The sequence below is a fragment of the Condylura cristata genome, unplaced genomic scaffold, assembly GCF_000260355.1.
Source record: "Condylura cristata isolate star-nosed mole 26May11 unplaced genomic scaffold, ConCri1.0 scaffold00011, whole genome shotgun sequence".
In the NCBI taxonomy this organism is placed as follows: domain Eukaryota; kingdom Metazoa; phylum Chordata; class Mammalia; order Eulipotyphla; family Talpidae; genus Condylura; species Condylura cristata.
Genome location: NW_004567112.1, coordinates 42399641 through 42421342, shown reverse-complemented (window position 1 = coordinate 42421342; position 21702 = coordinate 42399641).

The window sequence follows — 21702 nt, the reverse complement described above, 5'->3', positions numbered from 1 at the left end:
ACACACACACACCCCGCCCCTGTCAAGGAGTCTGGCACTGGAAGTGCTCAGGAGCAAATCAAAGCAGTTTGGATACAGGCTAGATTCAGACTCAGTTATAAATAACACCCGTACTGTTTCTGTGAAAAATGTAAATTTTACATATACAAGTTGTTTTTGAGGCAATTCAAGTTCATAAAACAAAAACACGTAATGGAAATGATAGAATCTCAAGCATTTCCTTTGTGCATTAGGCTTTTAAATCACAGAATATTTCCATCCAGATATGACTCTTTTTGTTGTTATTGCTACCATTTAAATATATTTGTCATGTTGATACATCTGTATTATGTTTATAGGTCTATAACTAAAAATACAAATGTTAGCAAAAATATAGTTTTTAGTATTTTTTTTATAGTTTAGTTCTGAAATTTACAGTCTCTAGGTGTATCTTTATCATATAGTTTTCTACTTATAATCACAGACTTAGAATCTTTCTTCAGCTCTGAACTTTTCTCCTATTTTTGTTTAACTCAATTTTATTTATTCTCATTTTTATTGAAAATGGTACACTAATATGTTTTCTAGAGTTGTTTTTTTTTTTCAGTAATTCTGCTATTTTTTTCCTTTCCCCCCAAGGCTTGTTGAAATAGAAATGACATATAAAGTATAAAAGTTGTATAGCATGATTTATGTATTATTGCATAACAATTGTAATAAGCTTAGCTAACATCTGTTGCATAGTTATATGTATTCTTTGTGATAAGGACTTTTAAGATCTATAATAGATTTTCAGATTCATAATAGGTTTTGCAAACTATGGGCATCTGTACATTATTTAGACTTTCTTTATGTTGTAACTGGGAGATTGTACCTTTGACCAACTTCATCAAATTCCTCACCCTTCACCAAGTTTCAGCTAAGTACAAATGATATCTGTTTCTATGAATCATAATTTTTTAAATTATTCCACATATAAGACCATATAATAGTTGCTTTTCTTCGACATTTCTCTTAACCTAATGCTTTCAATTCTATGTTGCTACAAATGTCAGAAATTCCTTCTCTGTTTATGACCGAATAGTAATCAGTTGCTTGTGTTTCTTTATCCATTCATTGACTGATGAATCTTTATGTTATTTACATGTCTTTTTTATTATAAATAATGCAATCTCTTCAGCTAGTGATTTAGTCCATTGTTTTCATACTTGGAAGTGAAATTACTAAATTATATGGCAGCTCTACTTTTAATTATTTTGTGGAAACTCCAACTGTTTTCCAATTGTGATATCAATTCAGAGAGGTATTGGGTTCAAAGTTTCACCAGAACTCCCCTTTAGCCACATGCTCTCTGCTTCCCCAGAAATGTTTCCCCATGAGGCAAAGACTTTTAGTTATATGTGTGAAAGGGCAGATTTATTATTAAAAGAGAATGAAAGTTATGGAAGCTTGCAAAGATACAAGCAGGCAGAAAGAGTTGCCCTTGAAAGGGACGGCTTTGTTAAAAAGGCCTACACACTGTCCTACATTCCCCTGGCGGTGCAGCAGGTTAAAGCACAGTACTAAGAGGGTAAAGCCACTTCAGCATGAGTTCAACCCCTGGCCCCAGAAGTGATCCACATGGCGCGGCAGACCTCTTCTGATCTGCCCACTGCTCCCCTCAGCAGTGTACTTTGCAATCTGCCTGTTCTGCTCCCCACTCTGTCTCTGGTAAATCCTCTCACCACCCCTGCACCTCTGGCCTGTACCCCAGTTCTGAAACAAATAAATCTTAAAAAAAAAAAAAAAGCATACACAGTAATGGGAGGGCAGGAGGGCAGCCTAGGAACAGAGCTGCCTCTGCTGCTTTGCAAAGGGAGGTCTGTGAAGAGAAACAGCTGCATAATCACATAATCACAAGCACGTGGGAGCTGCTGCCTTTTGCCAGTGCAAAAAAGTTGCACTGATGTGGTGTTAATTACTTTGGGAGGGATTTATCCGATTTATCCCTTAGTGGTTAACTGCTGTTAAATTAATTATTTCTAGGGTTGGCACCTATGGTTTATTTTCTGTACTTATTCTGACTAGGGCAGGTTGAAAGAACCTTTGATTTTTTTTGTTTTTTTAACAAGGTCCTTTAATCTTCATATCCCCATGTGGTCTGCACCTCTGGATACTTTACTTTTCTACAGCTTGTTTAACAATTAAGTTTATGATTTCTACCCCTGCCTGAAGCCCCAGGACTTGGGTGAGCCAGTTTCTGATCTTGTGATGCCTCCTTCCCAATTCTCTACTCTTCGCCCCTAACTGTTGCACCAACTTATCTTTTCACCAACAGTGCCGAGGCTGCTTTTACACCACATTTTCATAAACATTTGTTATCTAGCCTTATTGGTGATAGTTACTGTAACATAGGTAAAGTGAAATCTCATTGTATTCTTCTTACTGGAATATAGTTGACATATGACAATATGTTAGATGATATTAATCTCAGATGTACAGCAACATAATTCAATTTGTGCATACACTAATAAATGATCACTACAATAAGTCCAGTTAACTAACATCCATCAGCATACATAACTGTACTATTTTTCTTGTAATGAGAACTATGAAAATCTATTATGGGGCAGGAGGAGGTATAATATATGATCCCCAAACCTACCTGCTCTAAATGGTTTCTGCCCTCCACTACATAAAGAAAAGCATACCCTTGGTGTATAATACCTTCAGAAGAAAATAATTGTAATGTTACTAGTGTGCAATACAGAGAAGAGAAGGGAAAGAATAGATATGACGATAGCTTCCAAATGGAACACGTGAAGTTATACATCCCTCATGGGTAAATGCCCAGCCAAACAGGATTGGCCCAAAGCAGGACCTCTGATGCCCAAAGCTTGCCAAAAATCTAAGGTACTTCTGATAGAGGCCAAGAAAGTCTGGAAGGAAAAGAACAAAATCAAAACCCAAGTCAACACAAAGTCTGCCATTCTCAGCCTCCCACAAGTCTCTCACCCATGTCTCTGTCTCCTTTAAGTGTCTCCTTCCCTTTCCCCCAAGTCCCTGGTATAAATCCAGAGGCCAAAAATCATGCACATGTTTTTCCCATGTCTCTCTGCTGTAAGTTCCTCCCCAGTCTTGCTCGCTTCTCCTTCCTGCTCAGCTCCATCTTTCACCTGGGACCATCCCTTTCTACATCCTGTTACATTCAGAAGTGTTGTATTCTTTCCCTAGAAGGAATAAAATCAATGGCTTCTTTTTCTTTTTATCATGCTAACAACAGATGTTGGTAATTTATTCTCCACAGGCAAATAAGTGTGAAATATTGATTCTAATGTCTCTCTCTAAATAAAATGTTATGAGAAGGATAGAGATATACTTTTTATGGTGGAAATGTCATACTGACCAAAGGAACTGGATAGTTGAGTGTTTTACATGTCTGGTATATAGCTGATAATGTAAAACTTAAGAATCAAAAATTATGTGTGGTCAAGGAGTATGACCTTAATGATTTATTTTCATTTGTTTTAGATGTAATACGATAGTGTGCAGGTTTAGAGTCTATCTTTCAGAAAAAAAGATATATTTTTGCACACCGAAAATACTTGTGGAAGAAACAACATAAAATATCTGGAATTGCTTCCAAATAGTATAAGACAGAGGGAGTAAAGGAGACTGTAGGTGAAAAAGGCTTGCCAGTGGTCTGGTGGTTGTGGGACACAGGTGATGAGTTTATAAGTTTGCATTTTTGGATTTTTCTTTTTTGCTTTTAACTATACTGAAAAATTGGCCATAATAGAAGGACAGACATAATTAAACATCTATAGAGAGAGCCATTTCTAGAGTTACTGACATAATGGACCTTCTGGAATACCCAGGCATTATATTTTAAGTAAATTTCAGGCGCAGCTGATCTAGTCTTGGACTAAATATGCTATAAATGTATATGATGTTAGTAGATACTACAAAAATTTATATTTACAATATTGTAGTTATTCCATGTGGGACATCCACTAAGCCTAGCTTGGTGAGCCTAAAGTAATGTAACCTAAATAATTATACAAATTAGATAAATTTTCCTTTTGTGAATTTGAAAGACTTGTTTTAATAAATACATTGTAAGTAGGTGTCTGATTCTATACATTAGATAATCACTAACAGATACTTAACCTGATATTTTGATGCAATACAGTATTCCTAACTCTAAGATTTCCTATCTTTAAAAAAATATATTCTAAGGGCTTGGGTAGATTCACTTTGTTTTGTTATAAACATACCATTGCAGAAGATAGGGGGAAAAAACACTAAATGTGTAAATACTCAGACTAGTAATTAATAAAAGGGATAAAACTCAAACATTATTATTGTACATTTAGAGAAGATATAACCATTAATACTCAAAAATCCATTATAAAAAAATCACAACCCACTGCACCCAGTGGTTTATCATTCTGATTATATTCAAACACTTGGAGATTTTGTTTTTAACTGCCAATGTTCACAACTCAACTCCAAATATTTACATGACATTCATTTGGAATGTGGTCTGATTATTAGTATATTTTAGAGTTCTTTAGATGACTCTAATATTCAGTCTCATTAGAGAAACATTTTGCTGCAAATGAAACAATGCTATTTGAATAAAAACTTTGAACACTGTTCATGGAGTCAACGTCTAAAACTATATAGCCTTATTAAAATTAACAAAGTAATTTTATAATTGGCTAGAATTATAATGTATATAAAATATTAATTAATTTAAATTGGTTTGGCCTTAATGTGATTTTTTTTTACTACTGACCTGTATATACTGTAACAAATATTTAGCAATTGCATACTTTTTCCAGATAATATATTGAATGTCATATGTTAGAATGAGTCAAACTCATCCCTTGCCTCCATGAAGACTTTAATCAATGTCAAGTTGAGACATGTAAATAAGCAATGCAAATACACACACACACATGCATACACACACATACATACTTACATAAATGCATACATACAGATTGACTTTTATCTTTGGGAACTTCCCCAGGATCTAAGAGTAACACCTGAACAACAGTTTAAACTATAGTGCTATAACTCCAAATAAGATGAGCAAGTGAGCAAATGTGGACACAATTATTTTGTATTTTCTGAAGTTATAGAGACAACGTGATAGAGACTAATGAGATAAAGGGTTACTTTTCCCAGGGTGCTGAGGAAAAGCTTTCCTGAACAGACATAGAAATGAAGAGAAGTCAGCCATGTTTTCCAAACAGTAGGAATAACCATAAAATATACCCAGAAGTGAGCCCTGCACAACCTGGGAACAGTGAGGACAGTGTGGATGGAACCTACTGAACAAGAGCAATATTGAGAGAGATAAAAAGGTCAGAGAAGTAACCAGAAATCAAATCATAAATGTTTTTGGGCTACTATAAAGATGTTTTATTTGTTTTGTTTTGTTTTTCCTCAAGGGCAATAGAAGCCTTTTAACAATTCTAAGCAAAAATGTGACATGATCTGATTTATAATTTTGAAAGGTCATGACGGCCTCTGTAAAAAAAAAAAAAAAGATTCTGAGTTCTAAGGCACAAGTGAACATAGACAAGTAAGGTGGAAGATAATTGTGAAAAAAAAAATGATGTCTGTTAAAAAACATGATGAAATAAGAACTAATGTGGAAATAAAAGTCTAGATCAGAGAAGATATGGAAAGGTCACCTCTATAAACTATACAAATCTAGAAAATGGAATTATTAATTATTTAACTCATTTTTTTTGCTAAATTCCACTTAGTTGATAAACTATGAGCTATCAGTCTAGATTTTTGAAAGTATATTAAAACATTTTTTTATCCGACAGATACAAGAATTACAGCTTTCTGCCAATCTGCATGTTAGTGTTACAACATGAAGATAGATATCTTTGTAAAAATTTTGATTTTAAAAATTTTTGAGAATTACCTGAGCTTTGAATACAACAGAATTACATGATTTGATTTCTTTTTTTTTTAAAGGTCATGCTTGCTATTGTGTAAGAGAGTTAAAAGTAGAAAAGACTAGTTAGAAGATGACTGCTATGCATAATTATAAATTACATTATGTAACTTCCTAATTAGAATTCTTAAAACACAGATAGATCAATTATATAACTACTGTTCATGCTGTGGTAACATACATTTGATGTGTGAACCTATAATGTCTAAATCGTAAACAGTATTTTAAAGCAGGGTGGGCAGGGATTGAACTCGTGAGGAAGTGGCTTTAGCTTCTTAGTGCTGTGTTTTAACCCGCTGCACCACCAGGGAGGGCCCTGAACTAGTGTTTTTTGACCATAGTCTCTATGAGAAATATAGGATTAGGTTGTTGTGACCCTTTTTTACAAATTTTGTTGAACAATTAACACAAATCTAATTTTATGTAGTTCTGTTTAGAAATATCTTTTGAGATAAATATTGTTGATTCTTTAGCATTGAACTCACTGCCAACATTGTATTATAGACCACACCTGAACAAAACTTATCTAACATTTGTATTTCTCTAAAGGGATATTAGACCTTAAAATATTAAACAGCACGTTAGCACAATTCTTAAGGCCTTTTTAAACAGAAAAATTATTAACCAAAACACAAAATATGTGTCAAAAAATAACCATGAAAGTCCACTTGTTAACAGAGATGAGACAAAAAGCAGAATGTCTTAATTGATGACAGAAAAATAGATGCATATCTTTCTAGATGTATTGTTGAAAAATTATAAATGTACACAAAATAAACATTTCAGAAAGTGACACCAATCAATGTGTGTATGTGTTGTTGAGTATCCAAATAAAACAGAAGATAGAAGTGGTTTAAGCCTAACATGAAGAAATATTCCAGGAAAGAAAGGAAATATGAAATAAAGACAAAGAACAACTTCCTATGTGACTTTGTACTGAATGGCAAGTTTTTTTTTTTTTAAGGGAAGATAAATTACTTTATAATTGCATCTAGAAATAGCTTCTTCTAATGTGGTAAACAAATGTCATTCTGACTAGACACATCAGAAAACAGTTTTAAATAGAATAAATAAAATAAAAAATGAAAAAGTTAATGTGCTTAGAGAGTCAGGAGATGATTGAGTATTCCTCTAAAACAATTTTTCAAGTTAAGTGAAAATAAGGTAACTGGAATTTTCTATTGTGGGAGGAAAATCTTAGTACTGCTCAAAGACATCCATGGAGCTGCTTGTTCTGTATCTAAATAAATCATTTCTAGATATGACCTCAGAGTTTTGATTTATATAATAACATCACAAATACTTTGTACTGTCATTGAAGCTGAGTGTATTTTTAAACAGAACATCTTTCTGCCTTACATAAATTATATGATCTTAATTTCATGTTACTATAGTAAGCTATGATCTATACTGTTATTAGCACAAATCCCCATTCACATAACTCAGAGGAGGAAAATATTACATGGAACCACCACGTCTGTGCCATCCTTGTATGAAATACCCTCAGAGTCAGGGGATATACTAGACAATACATTAAAGCGAGAATAATTGAAAACCTAAACTTTCCTAGTAAGGATGTTCCTCAACCCACCCATACATTTTTATGGCCATCTTTATACCTTGTGTCTAATCCTTAGAGTGTCATTTTCACTTCTCCTCAGCTATCACTTTGTATTTCACACACAAACACAAAACAATTATAATGTTATTTTAAAGCTTGTTTAAGGTATTTTTGGCTATTTTTTTCTGTAAAATAATAATAAAAAAAAATGACTCTGAAGGTAATGTATCAGGACTCATGACCTATCAGCAACCTGCCAGGAACACTTTAGTTTATTCTGTGATTTTCATGTGATAAACTTACTGCAATTCTGAACCACTTAAAGTAAGTCTGATATAATATTAGACTTGATGTTATTCAGTTCCAAAATCAGAGGCATTCCCCTGGACTTGAGAGAGGAAAACTACATGTAAAATTAGTCATGTCATGGAGATAGTTGTCACACAGTTAAGAATTAACAAAAGCCACGAGTCAAGGAAGAGTATACTTAGCTGTGCATCTGAATGCTTGTTTTCTCCCAGGCTTTGCTTTCACATTTACTTGAACTTAGTATTGCTTTTAACATATTAGAAATATTAGCCTGGGAAATAAGGAAATAAAAGTTCAGTAAGTGAAAGAGTAATGGTCTCAACCTCACTGATTACCAGAAAGAATCCACTATCAAATCTTTGGAAATTACATTACCTTCTTCCCACATTAAACTTACTGTCTGAAGTTGGAACCCATATGTCTTCATTTGTTCAAAATTTCCACTGATATATTTTATATATACTACCAGGGTTGCAAACCCCTGATCTAGAAAGCGGTGGGTGTGAATTAAAGAAATCTCAACAACTGATCCCCACTAGCATATGCCTTATTTTAGAGGTTATAGGATCAATAGTCAATCAGTCTCTTAACTTGTAGATTATTTTTTCTTCCATAGGCCTTAAGTCCAGTGCTGATAGAATCTCCTCTTTCAGTGCTAAGAAACAAGCTATTGATATGTCAGTGTGCAATTAAGCAATAAGTTTCCTCCTATTCTTTTTAAAGCTTTGTGAAATATCTCTAAGGGAGAAACAAAGGTAACTATGACTAATCTGAGTTATATTAAAAAATAAATTAATGAATTTCTGAAAGAGGAAACTTTGTTATATATCTGTTGCCTCTTATGAAATGCTAGACTGCATAGGTGCAGTATAGCTGGTTATGACTTCTAAAATGCATGGATTTTGCATTAAATTTTCTGTTCCTAACCAGGGACAGAGCACATGTAGGAGCAAAGTGAATCTGAGTTTCTTGGTTGATTTTTTTTTTTAATAGGATTAGTGTTTCTATAGGTCAAAATGTGACTTAGGTATATAGCTCAGCAGCCAATAAATGCAGTTACCCAAATAAATGACCAAAGGAATACAAACTACAGTCGAGAGGTGCCTAATGAAATGTCTTCAAACTTGAATACATATTATATTGGAGCCCAGAAGAATATACTTTCATGTAATCTTTGCATCATGAGGAAGATAGTATTAAAGAATCCAAAATGTACAGTGTATGATGAGAGCAGATTTAATTTGAAATTGAGGAATTATTCTGAGGTCTGATGCCAGAATTGCTTTAGGATAAGGCAATTACTCCAGCCTTGCTTCTGTGTTAGCTATAACTTCTAATATAATATCATAAAGTTATACTTTCCTTCCAAGATTTGAAAGCATATTTTATTAATTGTGTAGGGTCCTACTTTGGAGTCAGATTTAATTAATTTGAGTTGGGCCTAAAATTATTTATTTAGCTCAGGTGTTTCTGATTTTTAAAATTGGAATTTTTTAAAATGATCATGCTTATTCTATAAATTTTGGAATATCAAACCTGAAAATCTGCACATATTTATATAAAAGTAATTTTCATGGTATGTAAAGGGAGAATGGATTACACCCAATTCTATATGAAGTTTATTTGGATGCCGATTTTAAATGCTTCATATGAAATGTTTCAGTTCCCAGAATTAACTTGATAGCACCTAAAATATTTCTTAAGATTTTCAAGATACACTGACTTTGTCTGATGTTTACAAAAGTAGGCCCAGTTTTTGGCATTTAAAAATTATCCTAGGAATTTATAAGTGTAGACCAGGTAATTCTCCCCTAATACTTATTATCTCTCTTATTAAGTTAACTCTTGCCACGCATTGCTTTGTGTTTTTCCTGTGCACTGGATGATATTTGTGTACTTTGTTGTCTCATTTATTTAGGTCTTGATAATGTGACATAACTTGGCACAATGAATTATGCTCTATTATGTCAGAATCTTCATTGATTACATGGTTTGTATTAGGAACAGGCTTGCATGTTAAAACAGGAAAACATTGAATGTTTGAAGGCAAGAGATTCATAGTCACCTGCAACATAAAAGTACAACAGAACAACAAAGCACCAAAGCGTCAGTCACAGCGAGCCAGATCTGACACATACTATGAGTAAAATGACACAGCTTTGGTGTCTGGCCAGACCCCAATTCTTCTACACCAAAATAAATAAAATTAAAAATAAAATTAAAATCAGTTAAACTTCTACATTTGTTACACAGATTTACTACAGCAGAAATTGACTAATAAGCATAGTTATTGATAAAATGTGTCCTAATATTAGTATATGTTAGAGTATGTCACATGCTTCATCTATTGACAAATATTATGAGTATCTTTATTTCATGATTATATGTATCTTTATTCCATGATTACCAAGTACTGGAGGAGATGGAGTCTACAGTAAAGACAAAACTAAGAGACAATGGAAATGTTCTTAAAAATCTAAGAAAAAAGAAAAAAAAATCCTTGAATAAAAAAAAAATCTAGGAAATAATTGTAATAAATAAAATGCAAAACATTTTTATTATGAAATATAAGTAATAAAATCTACTTTCCACTCTATATTAATCTGTAGAATGTGGTTTTTCCATCTAAAATTTGGTGTTTGGGGAGAAAGTGATCCCAATTTCTCTAGTCTACCATACCCATGGTAGGTACTGCTCAAAAATCATAATGTGGTCACTTAAAATATGCCAGACTCTATGTTGAGTGTTGTTGAAACTACAGGTGGGATCTATGATTGCTATAAAGAGATTTATAGATTTTTCTGGCAGAAAAAAATGTTTTATTAATACTATCAAGTGATCTATTTGTGAGACTGGTGTTGTGAAGAAGGGAATGCCTTCTATAGTTTTAGGTCTAAATTAAGACTGCAGCAGGCATCATGAAAAGAAAGAGTAAAGGAATAAAGGGTTAGTATTAATAGCACAGGAATGCTCTGAGAAGCACTGGTGATGCTGAAATTAATTAATTGTAAGTTGTACAACGTGTGTTGAGAAAAAACAGCTTTAGCTGGTGCTAGTGAGGAGAATGATGTGTTGATTTGATTTTAGGATGTCATCCCATTAATCAAGATGGAGGCCTGACTCCTCATTATTTGTCATAAGACTAAAGTCTGACATCTGGTATTCAGGTCCCTCTGTAGATAGATTTCAAATTATCATCCGATCCATCAAAATGTTCATGACCTTTGTCTATTTCAGTTATGGAAGTATATTCACTGTCTCAGATTGTGCTTTTATATTCTATCTCTACAATGCTTTTTTTCTGAAATTTGCTTACTTAGGTACTATTTTTAAAGCTAAAATGTCCTTATATACTAATTTTTATAATTCATATCCAATAACTTTATTTCATCAATGCTATTTATTGATCATCTGTTATATGCAGATAATTAAGTTGAGAAATATAAAACGTGTAAATCAATAGGATGTAGATATTGCTAATCAAAGTAATCCATATGGTTAGAATATTTAAAGTTGATAAATCATGATAACTATAAAAAATACTAAAACTTATTGTTTTGAGAGTTCTAACAGACACATTCTGCAGATTTGTAGGAACAGGGAGAGAAGGCAGAAATTACAGTGTTTTATGTGGTCATTAAAAATCACTCGTAAGGCCCTCCCTGTTGGCACAGCGGGTTAAAGCGCAGCACTGAGAAGCTAAAGCCACTTCCACATGAGTTCGATTCCCGCCTGCCCTGGAGGTGACCTGGCGTGGCAGACCTCTCCTGACCCGCCCGCCTACCCTCACAGTGTATTTCATCAATCTGCCTGTTCTGCTTCCTACTCTGTCTCTGGTGAAGCCTCTCGCTGCCCCTGAGCCTCTCGCCTGTACCCCAATTCTGTATGCACAAATAAATCTTTAAAAAAAAATCACTCAACACATTTTTCTGAATTTTTTTTTTAATCTTAGCATATTTCTACTTCTAAAGAAGATATTCTCATGCCCTTCATCTTTGTTTCTGAAAGTGGAGAGTATAGTGCTGGTTAATTAATAAATATTTACTGTTATATCTGTGGATTTTATAAAATTTATAAAAAGTATTTAAAAGAAGAATGCATAATTATGCCAAAAAAATACTGCACGGACTTTAAAGTTAGCATTTCTTTCAGTTATGTGGGTTATTGAGATAAGTTGTAGTGCTTCAGCCATGCTAACCATTACCAATTTAACGGTAACTTGATAGTGATACCATTGGGGAGTATAGGGTTTTTTAATGGTGACATTGTGAATGAGAAAAGAGTAGATATTTTGTACAGGTTTATAATTTTGCTTCTTTCTAATGTAGAAAAAAATAACAGGAAATGTTCCCAGCAATTCTTTGTTTAATGGAGCATACACTATATGGTCTTTTTTTATTTCAGCTACTTCCTTTTCCTTGGGTACCTGCTAGAAAAGCAGGGAAAGACACAGTTTAATAACAACTCTGTGAAAGTCACTGTGAAGGGCAATCATGGGTTCCAACTATTACAATGCAAGTAAACCAATTTGGGATTGGAATAACAACATAAAATTTCAAACCCTAGGGAAAAATTACGCTAGGCAGATTGATTGAGTGGAAACTATCCAATAAACTGTTCGTAGACATTACAGTCAGTGAACTGCATAAGAAACTGAATTTCCTGAATTGCATGTCAAAATCTAAATTTACATGACATATTCAGCTGAAGTAAACATAACTAAGCATGCTGGTACATGAACTCCTTGGGGATAAGTAGGGCATCACTAAGCAACTGCCTGATCTCCCAGACAGAGAACTTTACTTGACTGTAAATGAATATCAGTGCTTAGGACAAAAAAATTTGCAGTGACTCTTGCATAATCCTTATCTTTCATTACCAAAAATATGAGCTCCATTAATGGTAGTTCACCAATTTTTAAAACAAACAGTCCTCGAACAAGAAATAGCAGTCTTTCTGTAAGTGGCAGGCTGACTAAATAAGGTCATTCCCCCACTTGGAGGATAACTAGAAAAGTCAGGATAAGATATATCCAACTATTAACTTTATAGCAATGGGTTATTCATAAATAATGGCCAGGCATTGTAGATTAATTGCAATGTGTATGTTCTCTGCTGTGCAACTCTTTGGTTCCTCCCAAGAGAAGGTGGAGACTTTTTATTTCCTCCCATTAAAGTTGCCCTCACCTTTATATTTGCTTTAGCCAATATATTTTAGCAGAAGTGGCAGTTTGCCTGCTCTGAAGACAGAGTTTCATTCAAAAGAGAATAAATATTACATTCTTTCTCTTGTAATTCTGCCAACATGATTAGAATAAGTCTAGGCTTTCTTGACAAAGAATGAGATAAACCATGGAACAGAGATGTCACAGTCCAGACAAAGTCATCCTAAAGTATGTGCTCCATCCATCCGTAAATATATGGATATGTTCATCCAAGAACAACTACATCTTCTCCCGATAAGAGCCATGCAGGTAATCCATTATGAGAAACAATTCCTAGATATTGTATTAATCCCTTAGTACATGAATGTCATATAGTCACTATATATACTAGGCCAGAAACCAGGATTTCATGGATGTTCAGATAAGTGAACCCAGTATGTGGGGTCCATTTTCCATGTACAATACAACTTCCAGTCTTAAAAACTTAAAAACAAAATTCATAATGACTCTAAACTAGTGACCTAGTATTCTCCAGAAAGAGTCTCCAAAATGAATAAAAAACAAAGTATTTTCAGATGAAAGCTAAGAAAAAATTTTATTGGCATGTGGCTCAAGAAGAAGTACGAAAAGTTATTCTTTAACAGAAGAAAAAATGTTCCTAGTTGAAATGTTCCTACTTAAATGCAGGAGGGATAATCAGTAAGCAGTAACTGGCACTTCATTTTTCTATAGTTCTTGCATTTTTTGGAGAGGGGATTAAAAACCCAGATTGATATTTTAGAATTTGATGAATTGAAAATCATTTTGAAATATCTAGAGAACCCATCAATGATGTGTGCAAATTTCAGGTTAACAGAGAGTATAAAAGATGAAAATAAACTATCACAGAGAAGGTGAAAAATAACAAAAAGTGAGGACAGATAGAGTCATCAAAATGATGAAATCTATCAGAAGTGTTTTATTTATACATATATATTGACTTAATGCATATAAATGAGCCAGAATAAAATCACACTGCAAAGATTATATCATGTTAAAAGAAAAGCACATAACTTTAATTTTATAAAACATATAGCTAACACAGGAGGTTGGGGACCAGTCTTAAAACTCAGCAGCAGCAGGGCAGTGTCTTTGAAGGTGAGAACAACATCTTGAGCAGAGATTTTCAAAGGGGGAGGTAAGAGGAGCGAGGAGACATGGGAGTCAGTCTAGGGTGGAAGTTTCTACTGCTCAGTTCTCAGCAGGTCTTTATACTGTATAGCAAGTAATTAATTACAATAATGCATAAGGTGAGGTACGTAGATAAGAATTCACCATTAAAGTTCTCAAGGAAGAGGGGAAAAATGCATTCATTTCTTGACACTTTATGGCATACTAAATTATACATGTTATTTATAACATTCATGCATACGGATGTTTAACTATAAGTCAGAGGATAAGGGGTCTTGGGAAAGGATGATTTTTATATTAGCAAAGGGTTGTTTGGGATCTAAGGAAGGAATAAATGTGTTATAGAGTCATCAGTGATTGTCCAAAGAGAGGCTAATGGCAAACTTAAAGCTAGCAGAGAGTAGTTAGTGATTGTTTAAGGAAAGTCTAATTCAAGAGGGATTTATACAGTCATACAAGAAGCAGTACCTGTTAAAACAAATTAGGAAACTGCGCATGGGTCTTTACATCCTGGGAGTCTTATCTGAGGTTTGCTTTTTGTCTCAAAACACCAAAGAGCTTCCCACAAGTCTTTATGTTCTGGGAGTCTTATCTCTCCTGGCTTGCCTTTTGTCTCAGAAGACAGAGGGATTTTATGTCCTGGGGCAGCGCCTGCTAGCCTGGGCCAGGCAGCCATATTATGAGGTTAAGGCAATCTAGTTGTAACCCAATGGTTGCTCAGAATATTTTTGATATTATGATTATACAAAAAGGGGGGTCAAAATATAAGCTAGCAGTAGAAGTTTATAACTTTTTTTCCTGCCCAGAATTTGTCAGTCAATAAGAGTTGCATAGCTGTATCAACAGAAAGTTTGAAAAAAAAAAAAAGGAAGTATGCACATAATGGCAATGTCAAGCCATAGAAAAAAATAAAAATAAAAAGTACAAGAAAACAAAAATAAATAGATAACTATAAAGTCAGTGTCATCCTGTAGAAGAGCAGGTAGAAGAGAGATCAAAACAAGGAGGGAAGAGCACAGGGACCATGGTGATGGCACATGGGTGAATTGGTGGTGGGAATTCTATGGGCACTACACCTGAGGAAAAAAAGAAAGCATTGTAAAAAATTATTGGCCCTCCCTGGTGGCACAGTGGGTTAAAGTACAGCACTAAGATGCTAAAGCACTTGAGCATGAGTTCGATTCCCACCTTCCTTGGAAGTGACCCACATGGTGCAGTAGACCTCTCCTGGCCAGCCCTCTGCTCCCCTCAGCAGAGTACTACGTCAAGCTGCCTGTTCTGCTCCCCACTCTGTCTCTGGTGAGTACTCTCACTGCCCTGCACTTCTAGCTTGTACCCCAGTTTTGTATGTATAAATAAATCTTTAAAATAACACACTAACAATGTAAACTATAAATAAGTGTAAAATAAACCATTTGTTTATTTTATTTTATTTTTTTTAAAGATTTATTTATTTGTGCATACAGAACTGGAGTACAGGCCAGAGGCTCAGGGGCGGCGAGAGGCTTCACCAGAGACAGAGTGGGGAACAGAATAGGCAGATCGATGAAGTACACTGCTGAGGGGAGCAGCGGGCGGGTCAGGAGAGGTCTGCCATGCCATGTGGTCACCTCCTGGGCAGGTGGGAATCGAACTCATGTGGAAGCGGCTTTAGATTCTCAGTGCTCTGCTTTAACCCGCTGCACCACCAGGGAGAGCCCCATTTGTTTACTTTTAAATATTTTTATTTATTTATACATACAGAACCAGGGTACAGGCCAGAGTTGCCGGAGCAGTGAGAGGATTCACCAGAGACAGAGTGGGGAGCAGAACAGGCAGATTGACGAAGTACACTGCTAAAGGGAGCAGAGAGTTGGCCAGGAGAAGTCTACTGCACCATGTGGGTCACCTCCGGGGCTGGGGATCAAACACACATTGAGGTGGCTGTGGCTCACTTGCAGTGCTGCATACTAACCCGTTGTGCCACCTACAGGGTCTGGTACAATAGATTTAAACTGTTTTTTCCAACAGTTATTATGTCTTAAACTTTTCTATAGCTATTTAAAAGTTTGTAAACATTTTGAGCTGGCTGTAGTCTTCTTAATATGCAATTCTATAATAATTATTTGGCTTACCTAACTAATCTTTATCTTCAAAGTGAACTGGAGATTTAGCTTGAAAGATTTCAAGAGTGTCAGTAATATTCTCAAATGGAAATGTATGCAATATGCTTTATTTTCAGACAGTACTCTCTGATTGATAATATGTTTTTGATGTCAGATAAAGTACACAAAGGGGAATTAACAGATATGCATATGAACATATTCTTCATAAACACAATATGCTGACTTCCATATTCTGTTAAGGCTAATTGTTACTAACATCATTTGGCAACAAATCAAGTCCTGTGACATTTGTGTTTTGTGATTGTTCTTGTACTGTATAACTGCTATTTGGTTAGAGAAGTTTCAATGAAAGAAAAGTAAATTAAACAAATGTTCAAGAATCTTTCTTTCTTTTCTTTTTTTTAACATATTTCTTGGTTAAATATATGTTAAATATAGTGATTTTGGGAGTACAGCTATATTATATATCTATTATATATTAGAATATACATAATATATACATGCACACACACATATATACACACATATATACATACACACATATATATGTATATATAAAGTTTATTTATGCATACAGAATGGGGAATAGCCAGAGGTGCAGGGTCCTCGAAACGATTTACCATAGACATAGTGGGGAGCAGAACAGGCAGATTGACGAAGTACACTGCTGAGGGGAACAGCAGGCGGGTCAGGAGAGTTCTGCTGCGCTATGTGGGTGACCTCTGGGGCAGAGATGGAACTTGCATTGAAGTGAGCACGGCTTGGCTTAGCTTCACAGTGCAGCACTCCAAACCACTGCACCACCAGGGAGGGCCATACATACTTATATCTTAACTGCATTCTTTGACATTAAGAAATCTTAAAGTTCTTGTTACAATGTGTGGGCCCCAAGCCCCCTTGTTCTTAGAGATATGTTCTTGGTGTCCAGAGTTCCTGCTTGTCAGCTAGGGTAGAGTCAGGTGGGGGTTCTCTCACCAAGGGCAAAAGCCTTGGGTATGAGGAACATTCTGGGAAACCAGTATCAGAAACAGGAGGCAGGTATTAAAATAGAGGTAAGATTTGACCACTAGGGACAATGGTGATCCACCAGGCAGTAGCTCCTGGTCACTCCACCCTCACTTACATCGCAATTGTTGTTTGTCTCACCTTTCACTTGATGCTAATAAACAGGAGACTGCCTCCGATCAGGACTGCACATAACTTCCTGTGTGGCCCCTCTAGGATTCTTATTGCTCCACACAGACTTGAGTAATCTCTCTCAACCTCTGTCAGTCACTTCCAATGCTGTCACCCTGTGAAGTGACAGCGATGCATTTATGTGTTCATAAAATAGAAGACATAAATCTCAGTTTATCAAAATAAATGTGTGAAATAGTATTTGGATTACTTTTTTTAATCAGAATATTTTACAGCCCCATTTCTTTTGGTAAATATGAAAGCTGCATATACACATGTATGTATACTGTTGTATTTCTCTACTCTATTGAAGCTGCTTTTAAACTCAAATGATGTCCATATAATTCTTCAAGATTGTAGATACTGGAGGGCAGATGTGATAGATGTTTTATTCACAAATAGAAAAACTGAAGATATCTGTTAGCTTAACATTTTGAAATTAGGAATAATGCATTAATCAGTTGGCCAATCTCCATTAATTTACTATTCTTTTTTGTAACATGAAGATGTTTAAAAAATATTTTGAAGGGGAAACAAATAAGAGATCAGGAAAAAATAATAAATTAAAAATAAAATTAGCAGGCAGCTAGAAATCAGAGACATTTTGCAAGGGAGGGGATGTGAAAAGGATGACAATCGGGTGGGACTGATTAACTAATGCATTAATCAGTCAGCCAATCTCAATTTCTATTCTATTTCTTTTTTATGGGATAGTGACTATACTAGTAGAAATAATGTTGAACTCAGAATGAATTCTTGTCTGTTTTGAAACATCAAGTCTTTTGTAATGACAGACCATGCTGAAAACTTGAGAAGGGCTTGTGTTATCACATTGCTTACTTCTTCGATATTCATGAATATGATGAGGAGATGCAAGCCTTAGGATTATGATCTTTTATCACATTACCTCTAAGACTATACATTCCCGTTATGGAAGAGGCATTTGAGTACCTAGAAAAATACTTCAGTTTTCTCTTGTTGCTTAGATGTTAAGAGTACATTGTAAACATCTTGATGGCAAAAAGTACATATTCTTGGCACACTCTATGAAATTTTTAGATAAAAGTTAAATTATTGTAAGTAAATTATTGTAAGTAAATTAATTTGATTCCTTAATAAATTGGAAAACACTTCAAGTGAAAAGGTAAATTAAAAAGAAAGAGCATTAAAAATGTTGAAATAAGCCCCAAATGAAAAATGAGGTTTTAAATCTACAAGGTTATAGGTTATATATATATATAGGTATGTGTGTGGTGTGTTTTACATAATTGCTCGTTTTACATAATGGCTCATTTTGTACAATGTTTGCTTTTCTTCTTAGGTGTAGTCCCCATAAAATTCCCACCACCAACTCACCCATGAACCAGTCTCCTGTTCTTCTCCCACCCTCTGTTTTCATCCCTCTCCCTCCCCCTCCCCTGTAAAATGTCTCTGATTTATAGTTGCCTACTAGCTTATTATTATTATTATTATTATTATTATTATTATTATTTTCCTAATCCCTCATTTCCCCTTCAAAATATTTTTCAAACATCTTCAAGTTACAGAAAAGAATAAATTATGAGCAGATATGACTCAGCAATGTTCTGGTAGTGAAAGTTTGTATAATGGTGTAAAAAAACATAACTGATCCTCCCTAGTGGTGCAGCAGGTTAAAGCACAGCTCTAAGAAGCTAAAGCCACTTCAGCAGGAGTTCAATTCCTGCCTTCCCCAGAGGTGACCCACATGGTGTGGCAGACCTCTCCTGGCCAGCCCTCTGCTCCCCTCAGCAGTGTACTTGGTCAGTCTGCCTGTTCTGCTCCCCACTCTGTCTCTGGTGAATCCTCTCTCTGCCCCTGAACCTCTGGCCTGTACCCCAGTTCTGTATGCATAAATAAATAGATCTTAAATTTTTTTTTCCTTGAAAGAAAACATGCAGTACATGGGCGTTACTAAATTCACAGTAATGACAGATCAGAAATACCGAATGTTCGCAGATAACAATTAGGAGTTGATAACATATTGATTTTGGCAAGAAATAGCCTTTAATATTTCACATTTGTCATGCATGCTGTTCTCATATTTGAAGTTTTCATCTACTTTTTTTTTTTTCTGTCAAATTATGGACTATACTTTCAAGCACCCTGGAAGAATTACAAATCTGAAATATATCTGACATCACAATGATACTTAATGTACTCTAATAGTAATTCCTCCATTTCATGATAGGATTTATTTCTTCCTAACTAATATTTTTGTTACAGGGTAGCCCAGAGTGAATTGGGCTGCTTGTCTGTGGATCACCCACACACTTAATTATTAAATTTAATTATTCTGCTGCCACATACAAAAGGGTAATGGGTTTATTTACAAAAAAGGGGAAAGGGAAAGGTACAACCCGGGGAAAGAGAGAGAAATACAAGGTAACTGGAATATCTTACCAGCTCGACTAACTTGGAGCTCTAGTAACAAAACTAACTTCTAGGCCCCTGTCACGTGGTCTGAGAACCTTTGAGAGAGACAGAGGAGACAGAGATTACCTTTCCAGAGTGGCGTTTGAAAACCGCTCCCTATCTATTCCCCAAAGTGAATGGTTCCTCTGTCCTTGGTTCCTCGCAGTTGGGTCCTCCCAGTTCTGCCCTTGGTACTGCTGGGAGTTGTAGTTTTCCAATCGCTGGAGTAGGGGGTGGAATCCAGAAAGCGGGGGCAGGAGGTGGAGTCCACAAAACTGCAGAGTTCCTTTAGGACATCCTTCCCCTTAACATTTTCACAATGGTGGTCACAGGCTGTTATTTAGCATAAATAAGCAATGGGTAAAATTGAGTTGAATTAATCATAACTCCAAGGTATAGATAGCCTGAGAATCTGACCTACAAACACCTTAACTGGAAGCTTTCCATAATACATTGAGGCTTTGATGGTGTCCACAATTTTATCTTTAAAATATATCTGACCAGATGATCTGAGAGGATTCCATCTCTTTCTGTCTTCCCTTAAACTTTAAGTATAACTAATTAAAAGAGCTCTAGTCCATGTTATTCACTATAAAAATCCTAGAAGGAAAATGTAGGGTATATATTCAAATTTTTGGAGGCAGAAAATTGTGTTTAAAAATTGGGACATAAATAGGTTTTTCTTGTTTCAAATGAGTCTAGTCAAAGAGATTCTTAAAAGGCACCTGAATTCTAAAACAAATATTCATCAAGTCACTAAGGATTTACACGATTTATGTATCTTATTTTTAGTAAAAGATCAGCATAGGAACACACATGTATATGTGTACATATATGAAATCACTCTATAACATAACCTTTGTAAAAATATTTTCCTTTCTCTCCTGTATATGAGAATTTATTTTTCTGAAGTCATCTTTCTGCAAGGATAGAGGTGCATTTTGTTTTTACTCTTTAATATTTACTACTCTCATATAAGTAAAATATATTTTTTTTTCCTAAAAGGCTTGTCTTATTGAGCTCTTCATTTTAAACTGTTTTAATGTGATTTTCCTTTAAATGCAGTACATAGTCAGTTTGAAAGTAAGTAATAAACTGAGTTGTTTTGCCAGTAGATTTGGTGAAACATATGTTGGGTCCTTACTGTAGGTGCTTCTTTTTATAACTTACCCTGACAAAATGTGCTTTCTCCTTATCTAAGAATTTCAGGCTTGTTCTCACTATTACTGCCCCAGTGTGAGGTGTGGATCAGTGGTCAAGAAACCATTAAATGTTTTAACCTTGGAGGTTGGGAATTATGATTCTGTGGCCAAGACATTGGAGATTTGGAAAGAAAGGGAGGAGAAAATAAAAAAGTGAGACTTCTGTGCATTGGTTCCTATAGTAACAGTGGAATTGTTCCTGTTCAGTTAGAAATTGCTTAAACTGATTCTTCAGATTCTGTTTTTCTCTTTAAAAATGTGAAGTAAACCACTTATAGTTTACTTGGTTTCCTGATTATCTCATGGTTACCTGATTATCTCATTCTTTTAAAAATCATTTTATCTGTTTTTTAGAACAAATCTTTATTAATGTTTTTGTTATTTTTTAAAATAACATTGGTTCATAACTCTGCATATAATTCATCTAATTATAATTCTATAATTCAGAGATATGGAATGCCTCCATTTAAGGTATATGCTACCCAACACACCATTTTCTTTTCTTTTCATTTTTTTTATTACAAAGTTTATTTTTACATCATTTTGCACATTTTTTTTCCATCTCGATTGTAATCCCCGCGGGTTTCCCATCACCAGATCACCCCTGTGCCACCACCCTAGTCCCATGCATTTCCCTCCCT